At 42.7% G+C, this 12,614-nt stretch overlaps 1 pseudogene across 1 annotated transcript in view; it reads left to right on the top strand.

Moving 5' to 3' along the window:
* Positions 1 to 7,602: 7,602 nt before the first annotated feature.
* Positions 7,603 to 12,614, top strand: part of LOC311137318 (dynamin-like GTPase OPA1, mitochondrial) — a 67,053-nt pseudogene continuing 62,041 nt past the window's right edge. Inside the window, exons 1-3 of the transcript in view lie at positions 7,603 to 7,818; positions 8,571 to 8,889; positions 11,026 to 11,122. The product of the transcript in view is annotated as a dynamin-like GTPase OPA1, mitochondrial (transcript). The remainder of the gene's footprint in view (positions 7,819 to 8,570; positions 8,890 to 11,025; positions 11,123 to 12,614) is intronic.

Raw genomic sequence — 12,614 nt, 5'->3', positions numbered from 1 at the left:
GTAGAGGAGGACGTAGAGGAAGATGTAGAGGAGGACTTAGAGGATGTAGAGGAGGACGTAGAGGAGGACTTAGAGGAGGACGTAGGGGAGGACATAGAGGAGGACTTAGAGGAGGACGTGGAAGAGGATGTAGAGGAGGACGCAGAGGAGGACGTAGAGGAGGACGTAGAGGAGGACGTAGAGGAGGATGTAGAGGAGGACTTAGAGGAGGACGTGGAGGACGTAGAGGAGGACGTAGAGAGCCTGCAGCATTGCCCCACAGGCTGGTCCAAATACGGATCAAGCTGCATCACTGCAAAGACTTGGGATGAGCCTGCAGCAGATGTATGATCCTTTATGGGTCAGGCTTGCTGTACATTGGAACCAATAACAGGACACAGGTTAAAGGGATAGTTCCCTTTTTTGATATTTTAGCTTATTTTCGACTTACCTAGGGCGTTCTCATTTTGTCTAAACCGTTGCTAAATTGTAAGCAGGTTATGTAGCAACAGCCAGAATATTCTGGCTAGTATTTTTCTAGTGGAAGCAGATTGTATCAGTTAGTGGGGTATTCAAAAGCATGGGGGAGAGGGGTCCAAAGTGATGCTCTATGCTTTTGAATGCACCAGTAACATATACAATCCAAATTATCACTGCAGTATGAATTTAAACATTCCATTGTTTCTACTATTATAGGGTGAGTCCACATCCAACCTCGAAGGACCTGCTCCTCGGAGGGTCTGCAGCCAGGTGTGCTGGATGGTCTGCAGAAGGGGACGCTGCCGTAGTGTCTGCCGGACAAGGTGCCTGACGGTCTGCAGACCCAGGACCATTCAAAATGCTTAGGCTTACACTCCCCTAAATTGTGGTCTGTAGTGAATCCAGAACACTGTAATCTTTGCATTTCACTTGGGGTTTCTTTTGATTATGGTGCTGATAAGGATCATAATGGATGTTATGTTATGTTATAGCACTTTTCTCATATTTATGTTTATTATTTTTTGGGTCCCGCTTTAAATGACATTCAGCCTATAAAGGCTTCATAAAGCCTTCATAAGCACAACATAACTGTCTTAAAATCATCTATAACTGTTATGTCCCGTGTAGCTCAGTTGGTAGAGCATGGCGCTTGCAACGTCAGGGTTGTGGGTTCGATTCCCACGGGGGGTCAGTATGAAAAATGTGTGCACTCACTTAACTGTAAGTCTCTCTGGATAAGAGCATCTGCTAAATGACTAAAATCTAAAAATGTCAGGCTTTATAAAGGGTTCATAAATGTGGCATAACTGTGAGACATAATCACCTATGTCAAATGTGACATAACCACTATGTCGAATATGATATAAACATATAAACATATAAACAAAGGATTGAAATACGCTCTAAAGTGAAGTCATGTTAATCACATCACAGCCAATCTCGTTCCCTGACACTTCCAGCCAACTGTACAGAAGGTGTAGTGGACCAACGGATAAAACTTTTCCTTCATCAGTTAAGGTCAGGTTAAAAATCAAATTTTAAGAAGATAAATTGTGGAAATGCGCAGGGTTTAGCAATAATTATGACTTCTGGTCTCCAGCATGGAAACAGAAGAGGAATACCTGGTACGGTAGTCTCAGGTTGGACTACTCCAAATCATCTTGGTTCTGACACACAACAAAAGCTTTGCAGGTCCATCGACCCATTTTAAATACCTCTCACACCCTACAGTAACCTGTGGATAATGAGAGAACCTTCATAAATCAGCAAAAAGTTAATAACCTATTTATTGAGACTTCATGTAGTGTCCTGCAATACTTAGTTTGAAGTGAGACACCTTCGGTCATTCATAACACATCCATAAAGACTCCATATCGCATCACGCTGTACTTACTTCAAAGTCAAACCCCTTCGGTCATTCATAACACATCCATAAAGACTCTATATCGCATCACGCTGTACTTACTTCAAAGTCAGACCCCTTCGGTCATTCATAACACATCCATAAAGACTCCATATCGCATCACGCTGTACTTACTTCAAAGTCAGACCCCTTCGGTCATTCATAACACATCCATAAAGACTCCATATCGCATCACGCTGTACTTACTTCAAAGTCAGACCCCTTCGGTCATTCATAACACATCCATAAAGACTCCATATCGCATCACGCTGTACTTACTTCAAAGTCAGACCCCTTCGGTCATTCATAACACATCCATAAAGACTCCATATCGCATCACGCTGTACTTACTTCAAAGTCAGACCCCTTCGGTCATTCATAACACATACACTGAACAAAAATAAAAATGCAACATGCAACTATTTCAACGATTTTACTGAGGAAATTAATTAATTAATTAGGCCCTAATCTATGGATTTCACACGACTGGGAATACAGATATGCATCTGTTGGTCACAGATACCTTAAATATATGGTAGGAACGTGGATCCGAAAAAAACAATTTGCCTTATGAAGCGGGGCACATCTCTTTTGCATAGAGTTGATCAGGCTGTTGATTGTGGCCTATGGAATGTTGTCCCACTCCTCTTCAATGGCTGTGCGAAGTTACTGGATATTGCGGGAACTGGAACACGCTGTCGTACACATCGATCCAGAGCATCCCAAACAGGCTCAATCGGTGACATGTCTGGTGAGTATGCAGGCCATGGAAGAACTGGGACATTTTCAGCTTCCAGGAATTGTGTACAGATCCTTGTGACATGGGGCTGTGCATTATCATGCTGAAACATGAGGTGATGTGGCGGATGAATGGGCCTCAGGATCTCGTCACAGTATCTCTGTGAATTCAAATTGCCATCGATAAAATGTAATTGTGTTCATTGTACTTAGCTTATGCCTGCCCATACCATAACCCCACCGCCACCATTGGGCACTCTGTTCACAACGTTGACATCAGCACGCACACACGACGCCATCTGCACGGTATACTTGAAACTGGGATTCATCTGTGAAGAGGACACTTCTCCAGCGTGCCAGTGGCCATCAAAGGTGAGCATTTGCCCACGGAAGTCGGTTACGACTCCGAACTGCAGTCAGGTCAAGACCCTGGTGAGGACGACGATCATGCAGATAAGCTTCCCTGAGACGGTTTCTGACAGTTTGCGCAGAAATTCTTTGGTTGTGCAAACCCACAGTTACATCAGCTGTCCTGGTGGCTGGTCTCAGACGATCCCGCAGGTGAAGAAGCCGGATGTAGAGGTCCTGGGCTGGCGTGGATACATGTGGTCTGCGGTTGTGAGGCAGGTTGGACGTACTGCCAAATTCTCTAAAACAACGTTGGCGGCAGCTTATGGTAGAGAAATGAACATTCAATTCTCTGGCAACAGCTCTGGTGGACATTCCTGCAGTCAGCATTCCAATTGCACACTCCCTCAAAACTTGAGACATCTGTGGCATTGTGTTGTGTGATAAAACTGCACATTTTAGAGTGGCCTTTTATTGTTTAATCAGCTTCTTGATTCACCACACCTGTCAGGTGGATGGATTATCTTGGCAAATGAGAAATGCTCACTAACAGGGATGTAAACAAATTTGAGCACAACATTTGAGAGAAATAAGCTTTTTGTGCGTATGGAACATTTCTGGGATCTTTAATTTCAGTTCATGAAACATGGGACCAACTCTTTACATGTTTATATATTTGTTCAGTGTACATACATGCCTTATATCATATGACGCCAAACTTACTATAAAGTCAGACACCTTTTGTCATTCATAACACATACATAAAGGCTTAATGATGTAAACACACATGTATTAACACTTAGGGAATTATCACTAACAGCTAAAACAAATAAACATTAAAGACATGTTTAAACCCTACATTTCCTTTTATTTGTTCATTTTTAAAACAATACAAAAACATGAAGTTTCAAAAAGTTCAGCAATACAATTACATTGAACATTACACAGGGCTGTAAATAGTTTAGCTTGTTCCTGAGCTGGCGGACGAATGGTTTTTGCCTCTCTGCCTGCTGGAGGTACTGCATGTTGGCTCCAACCTTAAAAGTAACAACAAAGAACGTTGGCAGGTCTGTTAGGAAATGCCTTTGCACACCATCTGGATAAGGGCATTTCTGTGCTGCGTCAGAAACTGGGGAGATGGGAAACTTCATTTGATTTGTATTATTATTGGACTAAAGCATCCGCCAACTCCTGGACAGTCTGTGGTGCAACGTGGCGTTGGTGGATGGAGCGAGACATGATGTCCCAGATGTGCTCAATTGGATTCAGGTCTGGGGAACGGGCGGGCCAGTCCATAGCATCAATGCCTTCCTCTTGCAGGAACTGCTGACACACTCCAGCCACATGAGGTCTAGCATTGTCTTGCATTAGGAGGAACCCAGGGCCAACCGCACCAGCATATGGTCTCACAAGGGGTCTGAGGATCTCATCTCGGTACCTAATGGCAGTCAGGCTACCTCTGGCGAGCACATGGAGGGCTGTGCGGCCCCCCAAAGAAATGCCACCCCACACCTTGACTGACCCACCGCCAAACCGGTCATGCTGGAGGATGTTGCAGGCAGCAGAACGTTCTCCACGGCGTCTCCAGACTCTGTCACGTCTGTCACGTGCTCAGTGTGAACCTGCTTTCATCTGTGAAGAGCACAGGGCGCCAGTGGCGAATTTGCCAATCTTGGTGTTCTCTGGCAAATGCCAAACGTCCTGCACGGTGTTGGGCTGTAAGCACAACCCCCACCTGTGGACGTCGGGCCCTCATACCACCCTCATGGAGTCTGTTTCTGACCGTTTGAGCAGACACATGCACATTTGTGGCCTGCTGGAGGTCATTTTGCAGGGCTCTGGCAGTGCTCCTCCTGCTCCCCCTTGCACAAAGGCGGAGGTAGCGGTCCTGCTGCTGGGTTGTTGCCCTCCTACGGCCTCCTCCACGTCTCCTGATGTACTGGCCTGTCTCCTGGTAGCGCCTCCATGCTCTGGACACTACGCTGACAGACACAGCAAACCTTCTTGCCACAGCTCGCATTGATGTGCCATCCTGGATGAGCTGCACTACCTGAGCCACTTGTGTGGGTTGTAGCCTCCGTCTCATGCTACCACTAGAGTGAAAGCACCGCCAGCATTCAAAAGTGACCAAAACATCAGCCAGGAAGTATAGGAACTGAGAAGTGGTCTGTGGTCACCACCTGCATAACCACTCCTTTATTGGGGGTGTCTTGCTAATTGCCTATAATTTCCACCTGTTGTCTATTCCATTTGCACAACAGCATGTGAAATTTATTGTCAATCAGTTTTGCTTCCTAAGTGGACAGTTTGATTTCACAGAAGTGTGATTGACTTGGAGTTACATTGTGTTGTTTAAGTGTTCCCTTTATTTTTTAGAGCAGTGTATATACATGGCCGTGACTACAGTATGTACCACAGAAGAACCAAGAAACGAAGAGCGACACCACAGCTGTCTTTTTTAGATTTTATGTAGATCTGCAATAATATTATGAAAAGACAGGACAGGAATACATGTGTCCAATGCACCATCTGACAAGTTGTTCTTTCTCTCTCAGTGTTTTCTCGGACTCACACAATCACATTCATAAATAAAGCCATAACATATCAAATAAAATAATAAACAATCTTCAATGCAAAGACTGTATAATAGTAATTATTAGACAATAGAACCATACCTGCAATAACATTATGAAAAGACAGGACAGGAATACGTCAGTCTCCAAGAAGGAGAGTGATGGAGTGCTGCATCAGATGACCTGGCCTCCACAATCCCCCGACCTCAACCCAAATGAGATGGTTTGGGATGAGTCGGACCACAGAGTGAAGGAAAAGCAGCCAACAAGTGCTCAGCATATGTGCGAACTCCTTCAAGACTGTTGGAAAAGCATTCCAGGTGAAGCTGGTTGAGAGAATGCCAAGAGTGTGCAAAGCTGTCATCAAGGCAAAGGGTGACTATTTGAAGAATCTCAAATATAAAATATATGTTCATTTGTTTAACACTTTTTTGGTTACTACATGATTCCAAATGTGTTTTTTCATAGTTTTGATGTCTTCACTATTATTCTACAATGTAAAAAATAGTAAAAATAAAGAAAAGCACTTGAATGAGTAGGTGTGTCAAAACTTTTGACTGGTAGTGTATATAAAAAATAAAATAAAAAACGCTTTCTTGAAGTGAGACGGTCCTTCTCCACTCTCATGTCATTAGGCAAATTACTTTTACAGGGGTGGATCCCCAAATAAATGTGTTAAGTGATCAAAACAAATTAAGTTAGTTGTGCAATACATTTTATAGAAAAAACAATAAGTATCATATTGTTTTTGAACATGTGCATGTTTTTCTCCTCTGACAAAACAAAAGCTGATCCAAAGGGGGTGTGGCAGATTTCAATGTCCTCGATGATAGGTGGCAATCGAGGAGGACACTCTTCTGTTTGCCTACTAACGAATTGACAAACTCTTTGAGAATGGAGAAGAGAGGACTGAGGATAGATTTCCACATAGATAGAGACTATCTTTGAGAACTTTTTCTGAATTACGAAAGAACCGCCAGAAACCTAAACCTAAACTTCAACTGTTAGTTTGTGTGTGTGTGTGTGTGTGTGTGTGTGTTTGTGCCATCCACCCCAGAATCTCAAATGTTTCATACTGAAGCATATTTACGTAGGTAGAATTGGGGTGGTTTTATGCGTGCACTCAAATACAGTATTTTCCGACGATAAAGAATTCGGACTGAGTTGTAATAATATTTCAAACATAATGTATTTATTGTCTGAAACTGAGATTATTTAGTGTTCAACAGATAGTTGTAAAAATCAGATGACTCAAATAAAATAAAATAAAATTGTATTTGTCACATGCGCCGAATACAACAGGTTACCGTGAAATGCTTACAAGCCCTTAACCAAAAATGCAGTTTTAAGAAAATAGAGTTAAGAAAATATTTACTAAATAAACGTTTGTTTTTTTTTTAAGAAAAAAAAAGTAACACAATTAAATAACAATAATGAGGCTATATACAGGGGGTACCAGTACCGAGTCAATGTGCGAGGGTAGGTTAGTCGAGGTAATTTGTACATGTAGGTAAGGGTAAAGTGACTATGCATAGATAATAGTCCCGTGTAGCTCAGTTGGTAGAGCATGGAGTTTGCAACGCCAGGGTTGTGGGTGTATTTCCCACGGGGGGCCAGTATGAAAATGTATGCATTCACTAACTGTAAGTCGTTCTGGATAAGAGCGTCTGCTAAATGACTAAAATGTAAATAGTAAGCAGCAGTGTAGATAGCAAAGCAACAATGACACATCATAAATGTACAACGTTGAAGAGTTAATGTTGATAATGCATTATTAGACCATCCACACCACAGAGGATGAGTAGTAGTGGATGTGTGCAGATTTTTTATGCCCTCAAGCATTGGAGTGGGTTAATTACACAGTTTTGTGAAGTCCACAGCGTCCATGGAAGAAAAATTAAGACACAATGGTGTTTTTAGTCTGATTAGGCTACAGTGTGGAAATTCTTACTATAATTTACAAAAATAAATAATTTCTCCAATTGATTTAGCTATATGTTGAAAAATTAGAGAACATTTAATAGAGACGTGACTGGGTATGTGTGACTGAGATACCGTGTAGGAACTTGGAAGCACCATAGACTGTTTTGTCAGTGCTGATTTGGAGGTTGGACTCGTTTCCAGCAAGTAGACCTGTCATTCCGATTTCTTGCTGTGTCCTTTTACTGAGCAAGCTAACCAATGTGCACCGTCTGGAAAGATGATATGAATTGTGCCTAAGCGCGAATTTATAACACATTTTCATTTACCCCTTGTTGGTAATAGCATTATGTTACGAGTTGGAAGCGCAGTGGCCTGGTAAGTGGGGTAACAATAAAGAAAGCTCAACCTTTACCGCTAGCCGGCTAACTAGATATATAGATAGGTACTGTTAGAAAGCGAGCAAGCTAAGTTAGCAATCTGGGCATGAGGATAGTGTTGCTAGCTGTGCTATATTGAGATAACTAGTTAGCAATGTTGACCACAATACTAGCTAGCTAGATAAGTCAATCAATGAATGATGCATACAAAAACAGCAATAGCTAGATGACAATGATGTACTACTTCTAATTACCTGACTGGCTAGCTAACGTTAGCTTAGTTAACTGGCTTGTTGCCTAGAGGCTGACTACGAAAGGGTTGTTATTAGTCTTGATGATGGTCAAGAAGGTAACGCAAACAGTTAGTAGCTAGACATTTGCTTGGTGTAAAACAAATTGGAATCACTGATATCAAGTGGCCTACTCGATTGGGTGTGGTGTGGGTTAACTAGTTAACTGCAAAACAAAAGGTTGACATTGTTTTTAAGTTCACGTTAACAATGCATTTTAGCTAACCAACATTACTGTATTTAGCCTGGCAGATATGCAGCTACTGTAGCTAGCTAACGTTATTTGTTCCCTGTTCAATCAACACTATCATGCCGTTGTTGTTCATCATGTTGTATTGTACAGAAAAATATCAATCGTTCTACTCATTACACCTAGCTGATGTCTGCAGAAGGTACAGTGTTAAAGTTGCTTGTGGGTCTAAATCCCTAACCCGTTTTCTCCATGTCTCTGTCCTGTCAGCATGGCCTGCAGAAACCTGGTCTCCCCCAACATGGGGGTGAGGTTCAGGATGCCCTTACAGAAGCTGCACCCTCTGTCTCGTGCCATCCACCACCGGTACAACGCCAGTGCCAATCCCCCGCACCGCTCGGCAGCCCGCCACTTCACCTCCATGTCCCGGCTGCCCATGCAGCCCCCCAAGCCTCCCCCGGGCAGCCATGGCGGCTGGCGCTACCAGCAGCACCGCAACTTCTGGATGCTCCGCCTGGCCTCCAGGCTGCTCAAGCTCCGGTACATTGTGCTGGGCTCAGCAGTGGGAGGCGGGTACACTGCTAAAAAGGTACAGTACATTTGAGGTAGAGGAGAGTGCGTTGAACGTTAACGGCCAGACATACACTACCGGTCAAAAGTCTTAGAAAACCTACTCATTCAAGGGTTTTTCTTTATTTCTACTATTTTCTACATTGTAGAATAATAGTGACGATGTCAAAACTATGAAATAACACATTTGGAATCATGTAGTAACAAAAAAAGTGTTAAACAAAATATATTTGAGATTCTTCAAATAGCCACCCTTTGCCTTGATGACAGCTTTGCACACTCTTGGCATATCTCTCAAATCTAGATACCAGTTGGCACTCTGACCTCTAATTGGCTTGACCTGCTTGGTAAGAGCAGTGAGAGTAACGAACACACAGATAAAGTGGTTTACTACCATTCACACTGTGCTTACGCTATATTGGCTTTGAGTGCTGCTTTTCTAATCCTAATGTACGAGTCCACCTACTTACCTCCACTCCCAGTGGAACAGAGGTGAATTGCTCTACATTTGACTGCCGCTCTGCTAGGGTGTGTGTTTATGCCAGACTGCCAGCACAGATGAGATTCCCTTATGAGCTGGTTATCTCAAACCCCTTTCACTATATGGTCCAGGTTTACATATTATTCTTGTATAGGCTAGATGTGTCTAGTCTCCCCTCACACTTCTTCTCTTTTTAACCCAGACTCATTCAAGATAGAGGAAAACACAAGGGTCCTTTTACCTAAGAGTTAACCCTTTCATGTCACTTAGAATGGGAAATACAGTGCATTTAGAAAGTATAAAGGCCCCTTGACTTTTTCCACATTTTGTTACGTTACAGCCTTATTCTAAAATGGATTAAATCGTTTTTTCCCCCTCATCAATTTACACACAATACCCCATAATGACAAAGCAAAAACAGGTTTTTAGGATTTCTTGCAAAAAAAATAAAAAAACATTCAGAGACTTGTCCCGAAGCTACTCCTGCGTTGTCTAGACTGTGTGCTTAGGGTCGTTGATCTGTTGGAAGGTGAACCTTTGCCCCAGTCTGAGGTCCTGAGCGCTCTGGAGTAGGTTTTCATTGAGGATCTCTCTGTACTTTGTTCCGTTCATCTTTCCCTCGATCCTGACTAGTCTCCCATTCCCTGCCGCTGAAAAACATCCCCACAGCATGATGCTGCCAACACCATGGTTCACTGTAGGGATGCTGCCAAGTTTCTTCCAGACGCGATGCTTGGCATTCAGGCCATAGAGTTCAATCTTGGTTTCATCATACCAGAGATTCTTATTTTTCATGGTCTGAGAGTCCTTTAGGTGCCTTTTGGCAAATGTGATGTCAGGTGCCTTAAACTGAGGAGTGGCTTCCGTCTGGCCACTCTATCATAAAGGCTTGATTGGTGGAGGGCTGCAGAGATGGTTGTCCTTCTGGAAGGTTCTCCCATCTCCACAGGGGAACTCTGGAGCTCTGTCAGAGTGACCATCGGGTTCTTGGTCACCTCCTTGACCAAGGCCTTAATCCCCCGATTGCTCATTTTGGTCGGGCGGCCAGCTCTAGCAAGAATCTTGGTGATTCCAAACTTCTTCCATTTAAGAATGATGGAGGCCACTTGGTTCTTGGGGACCTTCAATGCTGCAGAACTTTTTTGTTACCCTTCCCCAGATCTGTGCCTCGACACAATCCTGTCTCGGAGCTCTTGGTTTTTGCTCTGATGTGCACTGTCAACTGTGGGACCTTATATAGACAGGTGTGTCTTTCCAAATCATGTCCAATCACTTGAATTTACCACAGGTGGACTCCATTCAAGGATGATCAATGGAAACAGGATGCACCTGAGCTCAATTTCGAGTCTCATAGCAAAGGGTCTGAATACTTATATAAATATTTTATTTTCTAAAAACCTGTTTTCACTTTGTCATTACGTGGTATTGTGTGTAGATTGATGAGGGAAAATATGTATGTAATCCATTTTAGAATAATGCTGTAACGTAACAAAATGTGGAAAAGGGAAGGGGTCTGAATACTTTCCGAATGCACAGTATGTCCAATTGTTGTGCCCTAACCCATCCCTTGAAATATTGTTGTTGTTAATCTTTAACTGAGGTATTTTTTTTGTCCCATTTAAAATTGTAAATTGACCATGTGATTGAAATGCCACTTCTGTTCTGTTCTTCCAGACCTATGAGGAATGGAAGGATATGCTGCCTGATATGAGTGAATACAATTGGGTAATACCTGATTTCTTCTGGGAGCTGAGTAAACACATTGACCTAGGTAAGATTTTTTTTCTGGATCAAAATGGGGCTTAGGTGGTGGGCGTGGCCCTCCTTTCTACTCAATGGAAAATTTAGTGGCCCTACTTTCTACTCAACGGAAAATTTAGTGGCCCTCCTTTCTACACAATGGAACATTTAGTGGCCCTCCTTTCTACACAACGGAACATTTAGTGGCCCTCCTTTCTACACAACGGAACATTTAGTGGCCCTCCTTTCTACTCAACGGAAAATGTAGTGGCCCTCCTTTCTACTCAACTGCAAATTTAGTAGCCCTTCTTTCTACACAATGGAAAATTTAGTGGCCCTCCTTTCTACACAATGGAAAATTTAGTGGCCCTTCTTTCTACACATTTTTCCATGGCTTATTCCATGTTCTTATGCTATCTGGGTAACTCAAAACATTATAACAAAGTCAGTGGGGGCCCCATGCCATAACAAAAAAACTTCTGAATGCATAATTTTCTGGAATTTTAGATTCTCCCTGACTTTATAGCTATATTTCGGTGATTGTTAGTTCTCAAAGATGATCTTATTAAAATATATAGATCCGTTGTCATTTTTATTTATTTTTTACATACTTTGTATCTGTTTCACTTTACACTTAAAATGTTTTTCAATGCCGAAAAATTATTTGTATTTGTTTTACTGTTTGGATTTAGGCGGCCTGAAAAAAAAACATTTATGCAGAAAACCCCCTACATGAAATGACTCATTAGAAGCCTATGAACTTGAAATTCTGATATAGATTTACCACTGTTAAATAACTTGTCATGTTGGTTTATTTCCTGTCAATCAGTGAAGTGTGTGGTTAATCTGATGTGAATTGGATGTAGTACACTGCTCAAAAAAATAAAGGGAACACTAAAAGAACACATCCTAGATCTGAATGAATGAAATCATCTTATTAAATACTTTTTTCTTTACATAGTTGAATGTGCTGAAAACAAAATCACACAAAAATTATAAATGGAAATCAAATGTATCAACCCATGGAGGTCTGGATTTGGAGTCACCCTCAAAATTAAAGTGGAAAACCACACTACAGGCTGATCCAACTTTGATGTAATGTCCTTAAAAGAAGTCAAAATGAGGCTCAGTAGTGTGTGTGGCCTCTACGTGCCTGTATGACCTCCCTACAACGCCTGGGCATGCTCCTGATGAGGTGGCGGATGGTCTCCTGAGGGATCTCCTCCCAGACCTGGACTAAAGCATCCGCCAACTCCTGGACAGTCTGTGGTGCAACGTGGCGTTGGTGGATGGAGCGAGACATGATGTCCCAGATGTGCTCAATTGGATTCAGGTCTGGGGAACGGGCGGGCCAGTCCATAGCATCAATGCCTTCCTCTTGCAGGAACTGCTGACACACTCCAGCCACATGAGGTCTAGCATTGTCTTGCATTAGGAGGAACCCAGGGCCAACCGCACCAGCATATGGTCTCACAAGGGGTCTGAGGATCTCATCTCGATACCTAATGGCAGTCAGGCTACCT

The sequence above is a fragment of the Coregonus lavaretus genome (assembly GCF_964263955.1).
Source record: "Coregonus lavaretus genome assembly, chromosome: 11".
Lineage (NCBI taxonomy): Eukaryota > Metazoa > Chordata > Actinopteri > Salmoniformes > Salmonidae > Coregonus > Coregonus lavaretus.
Note: the sequence above shows the minus strand (reverse complement) of the source record. Positions and strands in the feature narration are given on the sequence as shown.